The sequence below is a fragment of the Ranitomeya imitator genome, chromosome 8 (genome assembly GCF_032444005.1).
Source record: "Ranitomeya imitator isolate aRanImi1 chromosome 8, aRanImi1.pri, whole genome shotgun sequence".
Lineage (NCBI taxonomy): Eukaryota > Metazoa > Chordata > Amphibia > Anura > Dendrobatidae > Ranitomeya > Ranitomeya imitator.
In genome coordinates, this window is record NC_091289.1 from 144528604 (window position 1) to 144544697 (window position 16094).

A 16094-nucleotide genomic window follows, 5' to 3' on the forward strand; every position below is an offset into this window, starting at 1 on the left:
GATTCACAAACAGGTCCTGTAAATAGTTCGCACCTTCTTAAAGGTGCTCTCTACTGGTTTTACAAAGAAAGAAGACTGCGAAGAAACTAATCCTGATGACGACGTGAAAGTTTCTCTTGTTTTAAAGTTTATTAGTGACTTGTTGATCGTTTGCACTACCTCAGAGAAGACTGATTTTTCCTCTTAAAGGGAATGTTTACGTGTTGCCTTTTGATAATGTTGCCTTAAATAGTTAAATAGCAATAATGTTTACATAGCGGATAATATGTAGTAGTAAGTGAACCCATAGGGGTTAGTGAGTCCTCCTGAAAACCATAGAGAGATGGTTGATAGATCCTAGAAGAAGAGATGCAGTAGGCCCAGACAAGTAGCTAGGCGGTCCTGCATATGTGAAGTCGAAGAAATAAAGAAAAGGTTAAATTTGTACCATAGCGTTTTATAGTAGGCCTTTAGTGGGTTCAGCCTATACGCCCTTAAAGGAAAAGTTAAATTATTGTTCAAAAATTTGCACTGAGTAGAATACCCAGCTGGGTAATAGAAATTATTTATAGTCAGTAAATTAGAATGTTATTTAAAATATTTCAATATGTTTCTGTTTGTAACGTTCAAGTGACCTTACCTCCCATAAAGGGAAGCCTTGTAATATTTACTTGTTCATAGCATTTCAAAATTTTGTATGTCTTTTGCTAACATGTATTGTTGTTCTTCTTTTCCCAGTCCGGGAGTACTGGATTTAACCGGGGGGGGGGGAGTGCAGCGCCCCAGAATCCTGGTCGTTGCAGTAATGTCGCTCTGCCACTAAGGGGGGTGATGTTATGTCTGATTGCACTAAAGGAGTTCACCTGACCAGGTATCACAGTCAGACATTACACTTCAGCAAAAGGCTCTATCTATTAGGCCACACCTCACACTCTGGTAAAACTGGGGGTTGGATAGGAAGTTAGTGAGAAAGCAGCCTGGGAGAGTTCCAGGGAAGATCTGTCAGGGGTGGGATCCTGGCAGGGACCTAGCAGAAAGGAAAGATCGTTACGGAGCCGCGCCTGCACTACCTTGCGGCGGCATCCTAAGGAAGGACAAGAAGCGAAGTATATTGTGGGGAAGTGAGAAACGAGATCACCTGTTGTGAATTCTGTGGTCAAGCTCCCTCCTGTGGTCATGAGTGGTACTTCGGCTGGTTCTGTCTATGAGCTTCCTCTGGTGGATGTGAGTGGGGCTGCGGCTTCTGAGTTTCCTTCCTCAGGTGACGAGATTAAGTCGTTAGGTGCTGCTCTATTTAACTCCACCTAGTTCTTTGTTCCTTGCCTCCAGTCAATGTTCCAGTATTGGTCTTGCTCTCTCCTGGATCGTCTTGTGGCCTGTCTGCCCTGCATAAGCTAAGTTCTGCTTGTGTTACTTTCGTTTGCTATTTTTTCTGTCCAGCTTGCTATATTGGTTTTTCTTGCTTGCTGGAAGCTCTGGGACGCAGAGGGAGGTCCTCCATGCCGTTAGTCGGTACGGAGGGTCTTTTTGCGCCCTCTGCGTGGTTGTTTGTAGGTTTTTGTGCTGACCGCAAAGCTATCTTTACTATCCTCTGTCTATTCAGTAAGTCGGGCCTCACTTTGCTAAAACCTATTTCATCTCTGTGTTTGTATTTTCATCTTTACTCACAGTCATTATATGTGGGGGGCTGCCTTTTCCTTTGGGGAATTTATCTGAGGCAAGGTAGGCTTATTTTTCTATCTTCAGGGCTAGCTAGTTTCTCAGGCTGTGCCCGAGGCGCCTAGGTCTGGTCAGGAGCACTCCACGGCTACCTCTAGTGTGGTGTGATAGGATTAGGGATTGCGGTCAGCAGAGTTCCCACGTCTCAGCGCTCGTCCTATGTTATTCGTAACTATCAGGTCACTTTGTGTGCTCTTAACCACCAGGTCCATTGTGTTTCTGAATCACCAGTTCATAACAATCACCGCAACAAGGAGATAGAACCAGTAGGAGTCGTGCCCCGAGATCGGCAACATCCTACTGAGGCGCGTAGCCGGTGGCCGGAACGCCGAGGAAGTAACAGACTTCAAGCATTACTTCAAACAGCGGCAGGACAGTTGATTATAAGTTGGCTGTCTAACTTACATCACCTAAGCAGACATAGGAGGCAATCGTGGGTGAGGGGTGTCTCTAGGGTCCCAGAATAGCTCCGAGCCTACCCGTCATACGGGTGCGTCCTATCCATATTATCTGGGGGACAGAGAGAGAGAAAGAACGAATACAAAAATTGTGAGGACTATCCCGTGGTGCTCAGCAGGGAAGGACTACAACACACAGGCGCTAGTTGGTAGGCAACGATTTCCACCTGCAAAGGGAACTCTGGATGTGCCTTCGGACCGGCCGGACTCAGCCAGCCCTGTTAGCAGTGCTCTGGATTGCGGATCCCGAAGTCTTCAGTAAAAAGGTAAAGAGACTGCAACCCTGCATCCTCGTTATTAACCGCGCCTCGCATCATTCCTACCTACACTACTGGGAAGCCCTGGGGATATACTTCACCTGTGGGAAGGTACACCATCTAGCTGCCATAACACCACCCCAGTGGACCCCTAAGCAGCGTCGGTCACCCTGACCGAATACCACAGGTGGCGTCACGAACACTTGACAAACTTTTATCCCCTTTTATTGGACACCCCTTAGCAGGGTCACGGACCGGGTCTAGCCACCGTGACAACCCCAGAACCGAGACAGAGAGGACCGGTACCGAGAACCCCGCGGCCCTGCGTTTAGGGGCGCTCCAACTATATATATATATATATACTGTATATATATATATATATATTTCCAATACATATACCGTATTCAGTGCGCACACTAAAGTTGTATAGATGGTATGTACCTTTAAAGCCCACCTCTCCAAGTATTATCGGCTATTCTGCTATCTATCTCTCTATGAAATAAAGATAAATATATATATACTAGATTGTGGCCCGATTCTAACGCATCGGGTATTCTAGAATATGCATGTCCCCGTAGTATATGGACAATGATGATTCCAGAATTAGCGGCAGACTGTGCCCGTCGCTGATTGGTCGAGGCAACCTTTATGACATCATCGTCGCCATGGCAACCATTATGACATCTACGTCGATACTGTGCCCGTTGCTGATTGGTCGAGGCCTGGCGGCCTCGACCAATCAGAGACGCGGGATGTCTGCGTCCTTTATGACATCATCATCGCTGTGCCCGTTGCTGATTGGTCGAGGCCTTGCAGCCTCGACCAATCAGAGACACGGGATTTCCAGGACAGACAGACAGAAAGACAGACAGACGGAAAAACCCTTAGGCAATTATATATATAGACTAGATCGTGGCCCGATTCTAATGCATCGGGTATTCTAGAATATGCATGTCCCCGTAGTATATGGACAATGATGATTCCAGAATTCGCGGCAGACTGTGCCCGTCGCTGATTGGTTGAGGCAACCTTTATGACATCATCGTCGCCATGGCAACCATTATGACATCTACGTCGATACTGTGCCCGTCGCTGAATCAGAAACGTGAGATGTCTACGTCCTTTATGACATCATCGTCGCTGTGCCCGTTGCTGATTGATTGGTCGAGGCCGCCAGGCCTCGACCAGAGATGCGGGATTTCTACGTCGATGCTGTGCCGGTCTCTGATTGGTCGAGGCCTGGCGGGCCTCGACCAATCAGAGACGCGGGATTTCCAGGACAGACAGACAGACAGACAGAAAGACAGACAGACGGAAAAACCCTTAGACAATTATATATATAGACTAGATTGTGGCCCGATTCTAACGCATCTAGAATATGCATGTCCCCGTAGTATATGGACAATGATGATTCCAGAATTCGCGGCAGACTGTGCCCGTCACTGATTGGTCGAGGCAACCTTTATGACATCATCATCGCCATGGCAACCATTATGACATCTACGTCGATACTGTGCCCGTTGCTGATTGGTCGAGGCCTGGTGGCCTCGACCAATCAGACGCGGGATGTATACGTCCTTTATGACATCATCGTCGCTGTGCCCGTTGCTGATTGGTCGAGGCCTGGCGGCCTCGACCAATCAGAGACGCGGGATTTCCAGGACAGACAGACAGACAGACAGACAGACAGACAGAAAGACAGACAGACGGAAAAACCCTTAGACAATTATATATATAGATATGTGTGTGTGTGTTAATGACATATATACCCCTATACTATGTGTAGACATTTATTTTATCTATTCTATTTTAACCTCAATGTGCTTTTACTGTACACCGCACTGAATTGCCGGCTTTTCAAAGGACACCGCTGTGTATTTCTCGCAAGTCACACTGATGGCCCGAGTGATGTGCAAGTTTTTCTCGCACCCATAGACTTGTACTGGCGAGTCTCGGCCGATATACGGTGCAGATCACAGCATGCTGCAATTTCCCTCGCATGTATAATACGGCCGAGAAAAAAACTGATGATGGGAGCTGCCCCATAGATTAACAATGGTCTAAGTGCTATGCAATTTTTTTTTCTCGCATAGCACTCGTCCGTAGTATTCCTCTCTAGTGTGACTCCGGCCTAAGAAAAATAATGGCATGTGAAGTGATGGCTTGCTATGCTGAAAACAAGATACAAGGTACGCCAGCATATACCGAAAACTGCAGATAAATGGGGTCATGTGGCAAAGATATAACACTGGTGCTATAAAACACAACTAATAAAGCAATATACCGTAGGTAAACTGTCTGGTGTACTGTCTTCAACTAATAGTTGATTTCACTGATAACACTGAGAATTATAAGTTCATCAAGATACAATATATCACTAGATTATGCATAATATACTGTAACTTTCCTTTAAAGGGGTTGTCTCAAGATGAATCTTAAGATAGTGAGCTGTAAAAATAATATAAAAAGTCTCTCAGTTCTTCAGAACAGAAAGAACTTTTAATAAGTGGTAAATTGCAAAGTAGCTTGTTTTTACCAGCAATTTACAATTTTATTCAATTATTAACTTGTAAAAAGAAACCCTTTAAGGAGAACTCCACTCTTAGGCCATGTTCACACGTTCCTGATTTCCCTGCTGTTTTTTCTGCACTAAAAACCGCAGCTCTTGGCAGAAAACGCAGGTGCGTTTTTTGGTGCGTTTTTTGATGCGTTTTTTAGTGCGGTTTTTTATGCAGTTTTCTCTGCAGAGTCTGTGTGTTTTCTAGGAAGTTTTTTTAGGGTTAAAATGGCTGAAAATACCCTAACCCTACCCCTAACCCTACCCCTACCCCTAACCCTACCCCTAACCCTAACCCTACCCCTAACCTCTACCCCTAACCCTAGTTCTAACTGTAGTGGGGGGAAAAAATAAATAAATTCTTTATTTTATTATTGTTACTACCTATGGGGGTGATAAAGGGGGGGGGGTCATTTACTTTTTTTTTATTTTGATCACTGTGAGGTTATCACAGTGATCAAAATGTGCCTGGAATGAATCTGCCGGGCGGCAGATTCGGCGGGCGCACTGCGCATGCGCCCGCCATTTTGGAAGATGGCGGCGCCCAGGGAGAAGACGGACGGACGGACACCGGGAGGCCCGGTAAGTATAAGGGGGGGAGATGAGGGCACGGGGGGGGGGGCGTCGGAGCACGGGGGGTGGCATCGGAGCATGGGGGGGTGGGATTGGGGCACGGGGGGACAGCCACACTCCGCCCACGCACTTCCTGCTGCAGCGGTTCTGCACCACAAACCGCAGAAAACCCGCAGATATTTTTTTCATCTGCGGGTTTTACTGCGGGTTTGACCCTCACAATGGAGGTCAATGGGTGCAGAACCGCTGCAGTTCCGCACAAAGAAGTGACATGGTCCTTCTTTTTTACCGCAGCTATTCAGCGCGGCTTTTTTAGTGAATTTCTGCAATGTGGGCACAGCGGTTCCTGTTTTCCATAGGGTACATTGTACTGTACCCTGAATGGAAAACAGCTGCGGACCCGCAGCGGAAAAATCGCGGCGGTTCCGCAGTAAAAAACGCATTGTGTGAACATGGCCTTAGGCTAGAGTCACAATAGTGTTTAAAAAATTGGTCCAATGTTGATCCAGAAAAATAGGGAGAGTGTCATGCGATTTTTATCAAGTAGCATCTGTATGACAAGCGTATTCACTCCGTATGCAACACATTTTTAACATCAGCTGTTTCATAGGGAATTACTGTATGTCATCTTATGCACAGATATAGATAGATATACTGTATGATAGATAGATGTAATTGATATATATAATTAGTACAGTGCATGTGTAGGTTTCTGTACTTGTATTTATTTAAAAAATTTATAAAATAAACAAATTTGATCCCCCTAATTTTTATTAACCAGCTGAGGGACAGCAGATAGCTGAAAGCTGGTCTTAATAGCCTGGGAAGGGAAAATAAACATGAAGCTTCTCAGGCTATTGATAGCCTGGGAAGGGAAAATAAACATGAAGCTTCTCAGGCTATTAATATCATCTGAGCTGTTTGTGTAGCCTTTACTGGTTATTACAAGGTGGGGACCCCCCAAAAATGACGTGGGGTCCCCCTACATTTAAAACCAGCAAAGACTAAACAGACAGCTGCGGGCTGATATTAACCCCTTCATGATCCAGCCTATTTTGACCTTAATGACCTGGCCATTTTTTGCAATTCTGACCAGTGTCCCTTTATGAGGTAATAACTCAAGAACGCTTCAACGGATCCTAGCAATTCTGAGTTTGTTTTTTCGTGACATATTGAGCTTCATGTTAGTGATAAATTTAGGTCGATAATTTTTGCGTTTATTTGTGGAAAAAAATGGAAATTTGGCGAAAATTTTGAAAATTTTGCAATTTTCAAATTTTGAATTTTTATTCTGTTAAACCAGAGAGTTATGTGACATAAAATAGTTAATAAATAGCATTTCCCACATGTCTACTTTACATCAGCATAATTTTGGAAACAAAATTTTTTTTTGCTAGGAAGTTATAAGGGTTAAAATTTGACCAGCGATTTCTCATTTTTACAACAAAATTTACAAAACCATTTTTTTAGGGACCACCTCACATTTGAAGTCAGTTTGAGGGGTCTATATGGCTGAAAATACCCAAAATTGACACCATTCTAAAAACCGCACCCCTCAAGGTACTCAAAACCACATTCCAGAAGTTTATTAACCCTTCAGGTGCTTCACAGCAGCAGAAGCAACATGGAAGGAAAAAATTAACATTTAACTTTTTAGTCACAAAAATGAACTTTTAGCAACAATTTTTTTATTTTCCCAAGGGTAAAAGGATAAACTGGACCTCGAAAGTTGTTGAACAATTTGTCCTGAGTACGCCGATACCCCATATGTGGGGGGGAATCACTGTTTGGGCGCACAACAGGGCTCGGAAGGGAAGGAGCGCCATTTTACTTTTTGAATGAAAAATTGGCTCAAATCTTTAGCAGACACCATGTCGCGTTTGGAGAGCCCCTGTGTGCCTAAAGATTGGAGCTCTCCCACAAGTGACCCCATTTTGGAAACTAGACCCCCAAAGGAACTTATCTAGATGCATAGTGAGCACTTTCAACCCCCAGGTGCTTCACAAATTGATCCGTAAAAATGAAAAAGTACTTTTTTTCACCCAAAAAATTTTTTGCCTCAATTTTTTTTGTTTTCACATGGGTAACAGGATACAATAGATCCTAAAATTTGTTGGCCAATTTCTCCTGAGTACACCGATACCTCATATGTGGGGGTAAACCACTGTTTGGGCACACGGCAAGGCTCGGAAGGGAAGGTGCGCCATTTGACTTTTTGAATGAAAAATTAGCTTCAATTGTTAGCGGACACCATGTCGTGTTTGGAGAGCCCCTGTGTGCCTAAACATTGGAGCTCCCCCACAAGTGACACCATTTTGGAAACTAGACCCCCAAGGAACTCATCTAGATGTGTGATGAGCACTTTGAACCCCAAGTGCTTCACAGAAGTTTATAACGCAGAGCCATAAAAATAAAAAAATCATTTTTCTTTCCTCAAAAATTATTTTTTAGCCCACAATTTTTTATTTTCACAAGGGTAACAGGAGAAATTGGACCCCAAAAGTTGGTGTCCAGTTTGTCCTGAGTACGCTCATACCCCATATGTGGGGGCAAACCACTATTTGGGCACATGGCAGAGGTCGGAAGGGAAGTAGTAATGTTTTGGAATGCAGACTTTGATGGAATGGTCTACGGGCATCATGTTACGTTTGCAGAGCCCCTGTGTGTCTAAACAGTAGAACCCCCCCACAATTGACCTTATTTTGGAAACTAGAGCCCCCAAGGAACTTATCTAGATGTGTGGTCAGCACTTTGAACCCCCAAGTGCTTCACAGAAGTTTATAACGCAGAGCCGTGAAAATAAAAAATAATTTTTCTTTCCTCAAAAATTATTTTTTAGCCCACAATTTTTTATTTTTACAAAGGTAACAGGAGAATTTGGACCCCAAAAGTTGTTGTCCAGTTTGTCCTGAGTATGCTGATGCCCCATATGTGGAGGTAAACCACTGTTTGGGTGCATGGCAGAGCTCAGAAGGGAAGTAGTGATGTTTTGAAATGCAGACTTTGATGGAATGGTCTGCGGGCGTCACGTTGCGTTTGCAGAGCCCCTGATGTACCTAAACAGTAGAAATCCCCCACAAGTGACCCAATTTTGGAAACTAGACCCCCCAAGGAACTTATCTAGATTTGTGGTGAGCACTTTGAACCCCCAAGTGCTTCGCAGAATTTTATAACGCAGAGCTGCGAAAATAAAAAATCTTTTTTTTTTCCCCACAAAAATAATTTTTTTAGCCCCCATTTTTTTATTTTTCCAAGGGTAACAGGAGAAATTAGACCCCCAAAATTGATGTACAATTTTTCCTGAGTACGCTTATGTCCCAAATATTTGGGTAAACCACTGTTTGGGCACGCGTCGGGTCACGGAAGGGAGGGAGCACCATTTGACTTTTTGAATGCAAGATTGGCTGGAATCAATGGTGCCATGTCGTGATTGGAGACCCCCTGATGTGCCTAAACAATGGAAACCCCTCAATTCTAACTCCAACACTAACCCCAACACGCCCCTAACTCTAATCCCAACTCTAACCATAACCGTAATCATAACCCTAACCCCAACACACCCCTAACCACAACCCTAACCCCAACACACCCATAACCCTTAACCCCAATCCCAACCCTAACACTAATCCCAACCTTAACCCCAACACACAACCAACCCTAATCCCAATCCTAACCACAAGCCTAACCCTAACCTCAACACACCCCTAACCCTAATCTTAACCCTAATTCCAACCCTAACCCTAATTCCAACCCTAATTCTAGTTTCAGCCCTAACCCGAAGGCTATGTGCCCACGTTGCAGATTCGTGTGCAGATTTTTCCACACCGTTTTTGAAAAACCCACAGGTAAAACACACTGCGTTTTACTTGCGGATTTACTGCAGATTTCCAGTGCTTTTTGTGCGGATTTCACCTGCGGATTCCTATTGAGGAACAGGTGAAAAACGTTGCGGAATCCGCACAAAGAATTGACATGTTGCGGAAAATACAACGCAGCGTTTCCGCACGATATTTTCCGCACCATGGGCACAGCGGATTTGGATTCCATAGGTTTACATGGTACTGATGGAAAACTGCCACGAATCTGCAGTGGCCAATGCGCTGCGGATCCGCAGCCAAATCTGCACCATGTGCACATAGCCTAATTCTAACCCTAATTGCAACCCTAGCCGTAACCCTAACCCTAGCCCTAACCCTAGCCGCAACCCTAACCCTAGTTCTAACCCTAACCCTAGTTCTAACCCTAACCCTAGTGGAAAAGTAAAAATAAATATATTTTATTTATTTCATTATTTTCCCTACCTATGGGGGTGATAAGGGGGGGCTTTATTTACTATTTTTTTTATTTTGATCAGTGTGATATAAACAATCACAGTGATCAAAATGTACCTGTAACGAATCTGCCGGTAGGCAGATTCGGCGGGCGCACTGCGCATGCGCCCGCCATTTTGGAAGATGGCGGCGCCCATCGAAGATGCTGGACGGACACCGGGAGGGTCCCTGGGACTCCAGCAGTACGGGGGGGTGGGATCGGACAGCGGGGAGGGGCACCGGAGCGGAGAGGAGGGGAGAGGAAAGCAGCCGAGGGCAGTGGAGCACAAAACGGAGGGGAGGAAAGACTGACAGTGGCGGCAGATCGCCGCTGTCAGTAGGTGGGGGGTCAGATCGCAGTCTTCAGCCATGGCCGATGATATTGCAGCATCGGCCATGGCTGGATTGTAATATTTCACCAAATTTCATAGGTGAAATATTACAAATTGCTCTGTTTGGCTGTTGCACCTTCAACAGCCAATCAGAGCTATCGTAGCCACGTGGGGGCAAGCCACCCCCGGGGCTAAAGTACCACTCCCCCTGTCCCTGCAGATCGGGTGAAATACTCAACTCGCTATCGTGGCCTGTGTACTGCCCGCTCTCCTGATACTGAACTCGCCCTCGTGGCCCCGTGTACTGCCTGCTCTCCTGATACTGAACTCGCCTTCGTGGCCTATATACTGATCGCTCTCCTGGCCCTGTGTACTGCCCCCTCTCTCCTGATACTGAACTCGCCTTCGTGGCCTGTGCACTGCCCGCTCTCCCGATACTGAACTCGCCCTCGTGGCCTGTGCACTGCCCGCTCTCCTGATACTGAACTCACTTTCGTAGCCTTGTGCACTGCCTGCTCTCCCGATACTGAACTCGCCCTCGTGGCCTGTTCATTGCCCGCTCTCCTGATACTGAACTCACCCTCGTGGCCTGTGTACTGCCTGCTCTCCTGATACTGAACATGCCTTTGTGGCCTGTGTACTGCTTGCTCTCCTGATACTGAACTCGCCCTCGTGGCCCTGTGCACTTCCTGCTCTCCTGATACTGAACTCGCCCTCATGGCCTGTGTACTGCCCGCTCTCCCGATACTGAACTCGCCCTCGTGGCCTGTGTATTGACCACTCTCCTGATACTGAACTCGCCTTTGTGGCCTGTGCACTGCCCGCTCTCTTGATACTGAACTCGCCCTCATGGCCTGTGTACTGCCCGCTCTCCCGATACTGAACTCGCCCTCGTGGCCTGTGTATTGACCACTCTCCTGATACTGAACTCACCTTTGTGGCCTGTGCACTGCCCGCTCTCTTGATACTGAACTTGCCCTCGCGGCCTGTGTACTGCCCGCTCTCCTGATACTGAACTCGCACTCATGGCCTGTGTACTGCCCGCTCTCCTGATACTGAACTCACCCTCGTGGCCCCGTGTACTATTGAACCAGTCTTGGGAGCGCCCTTTTTGGCTTTTGGAAGAGGCATGCTCCTAATGGGTGCCGAAGTGGAGGCTACAGGCAACACAGTCTTCCCCCTCCCTCTTTGGGCCGTTCAGGGAATCTCTTCCTCAGAGCTGCTCCCACCACCTTCCTGTACCTCATGCCATGATGTGTCAAGGACCTCATCATCTACACTACCCTCTTCCAACAGCTGCTTCTCCTGGGTAGTCTTGACAGCACAGTACGCACCAGAAAGTGGCACCTGAGTCTCATCATCAGATGCGTACTGAGGTGTACCAGAGGCACCGGCCCACCCGCCACTTCAGATTCAGAGAGACAAAGGTGTTGGGCATCACTGCACACTGCCTTTTCATCCATTTCTCGAATGCTGCTTGGCTGGCCCCCTCTTTCCAAGCCAAGAGATTCAGAGAACAGAAGTAGAGATAGTTCCTGTCATGGGCTCTCTGACTGCCTGGCCAATTTGGCAGGTGATAAAGAGACAGATGGGTGCTCTTCAGTGCTCTGTGCCTGACAGGATGTGGCACTAATTGAAGTTGATACGTTAGCTGCCATCCATCCGATAACGGCTTCAATTTGTTCTTCCCGCAGCAGCGGGGTACGGCGAGCTCCAACAAAGCTGCGCATGAAGGACTGTTCCCTGCTAAAACTGGGGGATGATGAGTCACCGGTGCCCGCAGCAGGCACAGAATCCCCACGTCCTCTCCCTGCTCCACCTCCACGCCCACGTGCCTTACTCCCTTCTTCATCTTGGTAGACTGATAAAGATAGGCAGAAAAGTACTAAGGGCTTAGTGTGCTTATTCCTGAACTGCTCCTAACAGGTATAAGAAACACTAATTTTATAAAGTGTGGACTAGACTTTAATATGAGCTAATGTGGCCTACACAACTGTAAAGTGGAGTGTTTGGTGGACTTTATTAACTTTTTGTTTTTTTCGCAGAACAGACTACAGAGTGAGCTGCACTCACACACAGACCGTGCAGACAGCCGTGAACGGCGCTGCAAGGCAAAAACAAGGTTCTCACACAGTGGTTGCTACAGTAGCCTGGGTAAAGCACAATAAAATAAAAATAAATAAATCTTTATTTTTATATAGCGCTAACATATTCCGCAGCGCTTTACAGTTTGCACACATTTTCATCGCTGTCCCCAATGGGGCTCACAATCTAAACTCCTTATCTGTATTCCATAAATAGATAAAAGAAGAAGTGCACTTACCTGTATATAGTAGTCACAATTTTATTCGGACATATTACAAAAAGTGCAGGGAGGGATGTGAAAAATCGCAGACTTATCTGTATGTCTTTGGAATGTGGGAGGAAACCCACGCAAACACGGAGAGAACATTCAAACTCTTTGCAGATGTTGTCCTGGGTGGAATTAGAACCCATGACTCCAGCGCTGCAATGCTAACCACTGAGCCACCGTGCTGCCCTAATATCAAAACTGTCCCTCAGTCAGAACACAGCGTCCTGTGCCTGAATTCACAGCAGAGTGAGCCCAAAATGGTGGCGGCGACTTTTATAGTGCATCATGACATCAGTTCAGCAGCCAATCACAGCCATGCCAGTAGTTACATGTCTAACAGGATGTGCCCACACTTCTAATGATTCCTCATTGGCTGAATTAGATGAAACTGGCTCTTTGCATTATGGGAACTTCTGATTCCGATTTCCGATATTGCAAAAGTATCAGAACTCAGTATCGGAATTCCGATACCGCAAATATCGGCCGATACCCGATATTTGCAGTATCACAATGCTCAACACTAGTGCTGGTCACCAAACATTTGCTCCCAAGTAAAACAGTAAATCCTAACATGTAAAAAAAATAGCAGCGCTCCTCCTCCCCGTCACTATCTCTCCGACTCTGTGGTGAAGTTGCGACTACAGAGCATGTCACCGCTGCAGTCAATCACTGCGTTCAGCCATGTATACGGCATTAGCTGCTGAGTGCAATGATTGGCTGCAGTGTTAGGCTGCCGTCACACTAGCAGTATTTGGTCAGTATTTTACACCAGTATTTGTAGCCAAAACCAGGAGTGGGACAAATAGAGGAGTATAATAGAAACATATGCACCACTTCTGTATTTATCACCCACTCCTGGTGTTGGCTACAAATACTGAGGTAAAATACTGACCAAATAATGAACATGTGACACCGGCCTTAACCCCTTCATGACCCAGCCTATGTTGACCTTAAAGACCTTGCCGTTTTTTGCAATTCTGACCAGTGTCCCTTTATGAGGTAATAACTCAGGAACGCTTCAACGGATCCTAGCGGTTCTGAGATTGTTTTTTCGTGACATATTGGGCTTCATGTTAGTGGTAAATTTAGGTCAATAAATTCTGCGTTTATTTGTGATAAAAACGGAAATTTGGCGAAAATTTTGAAAATTTCGCAATTTTCACATTTTGAATTTTTATTCTGTTAAACCAGAGACATATGTGACACAAAATAGTTAATAAATAACATTTCCCACATGTTTACTTTACATCAGCACAATTTTGGAAACAAAATTTTTTTTTGTTAGGAAGTTATAAGGGTTAAAATTTGACCAGCGATTTGTCATTTTTACAACGAAATTTACAAAACCATTTTTTTTAGGGACCACCTCACATTTGAAGTCAGTTTGAGGGGTCTATATGGCTGAAAATACCCAAAAGTGACACCATTCCAAAAACTGCACCCCTCAAGGTACTCAAAACCACATTCAAGAAGTTTATTAACCCTTCAGGTGCTTCACAGCAGCAGAAGCAACATGGAAGGAAAAAATGAACATTTAACTTTTTAGTCACAAAAATTATCTTTTAGCAACAATTTTTTTATTTTCCCAATGGTAAAAGGAGAAACTGAACCACGAAAGTTGTTGTGCAATTTGTCCTGAGTACGCTGATACCTCATATGTGAGGGTAAACCACTGTTTGGGCGCACGGCAGGGCTTGGAAGGGAAGGAGCGCCATTTGACTTTTTGAATCAAAAATTGGCTCCACTCTTTAGCGGACACCATGTCACGTTTGGAGAGCCCCCGTGTGCCTAAAAATTGGAGCTCCCCCACAAGTGACCCCATTTTGGAAACTAGACGCCCCAAGGAACTTATCTAGATGCATAGTGAGCACTTTGAACTCCCAGGTGCTTCACAAATTGATCCGTAAAAATGAAAAAGTACTTTTTTTTCACAAAAAAATTCTTTTAGCCTCAATTTTTTCATTTTCACATGGGCAACAGGATAAAATGGATCCTAAAATGTGTTGGGCAATTTCTCCTGAGTACGCCGATACCTCATATGTGGGGGTAAACCACTGTTTGGGCACATGGTAAGGCTCGGAAGGGAAGGAGCGCCATTTGACTTTTTGAATGAAAAATTATTTCCATCGTTAGCGGACACCATGTCGCGTTTGGAGAGCTCCTGTGTGCCTAAACATTGGCGCTCCCCCACAAGTGACCCCATTTTGGAAACTAGACCCCCCAAGGAACTTATTTAGATGCCTAGTGAGCACTTTAAACCCTCAGGTGCTTCACAAATTGATCTGTAAAAATGAAAAAGTACTTTTTTTTCACAAAAAAATTCTTTTCGCCTCAATTTTTTCATTTTCACATGGGCAGTAGGATAAAATGGATCATAAAATTTGTTGGGCAATTTCTCCCGAGTACGCCGATACCTCATATGTGGGGGTAAACCACTGTTTGGGCACACGGCAGGGCTCGGAAGGGAAGGCGCGCCATTTGACTTTTTGAATGGAAAATTAGCTCCAATTGTTAGCGGACACCATGTCGCGTTTGGAGAGCCCCTGTGTGCCTATGCATTGGAGCTCCCCCACAAGTGACCCCATTTTGGAAACTAGACCCCCCAAGGAACTTATCTAGATGCATATTGAGCACTTTAAACCCCCAGGTGCTTTACAGAAGTTTATAACGCAGAGCCATGAAAATAAAAAATAATTTTTCTTTCCTCAAAAATGATTTTTTAGCCTGGAATTTCCTATTTTGCCAAGGATAATAGGAGAAATTGGACCACAAATATTGTTGTCCAGTTTGTCCTGAGTACGCTGATACCCCAAAGTGGGGGTAAACCACTGTTTGGGCGCACGGCAGGGCTCGGAAGGGATGGCACGCCATTTGGCTTTTTAAATGGAAAATTAGCTCCAATCATTAGCGGACACCATGTCACGTTTGGAGAGCCCCTGTGTGCCTAAACATTGGAGATACCCCAGAAATGACCCCATTTTGGAAACTAGACCCCCAAAGGAACTAATCTAGATGTGTGGTGAGGACTTTGAACCCCCAAGTGCTTCACAGAAGTTTATAACGCAGAGCCATGAAAATAAAAAAAAAAAATTATTTTCTCAAAAATGATCTTTTAGCCTGCAATTTTTTATTTTACAAAGGGTAACAGGAGAAATTTGACCCCAAAAGTTGTTGTCCAGTTTCTCCTGAGTACGTTGATACCCCATATGTGGGGTTAAACCACTGTTTGGGCACATGCCGGGGCTCGGAAGTGAAGTAGTGACATTTTGAAATGCAGACTTTGATGGAATGCTCTGTGGGCGTCACGTTGCGTTTGCAGAGCCCCTGATGTGGCTTAACAGTAGAAACCCCCCACAAGTGACCCCATTTTGGAAACTAGACCCCGAAAGGAACTTATCTAGATGTGTGGTGAGCACTTTGAACCCCCAAGTGCTTCATAGAAGTTTATAATGCAGAGCCGTGAAAATAATAAATACGTTTTCTTTCCTCAAAAATAATTATTTAGCCCAGAATTTTTTATTTTCCCAAGGGTAACAGGAGAAATTGGATCCCAAAA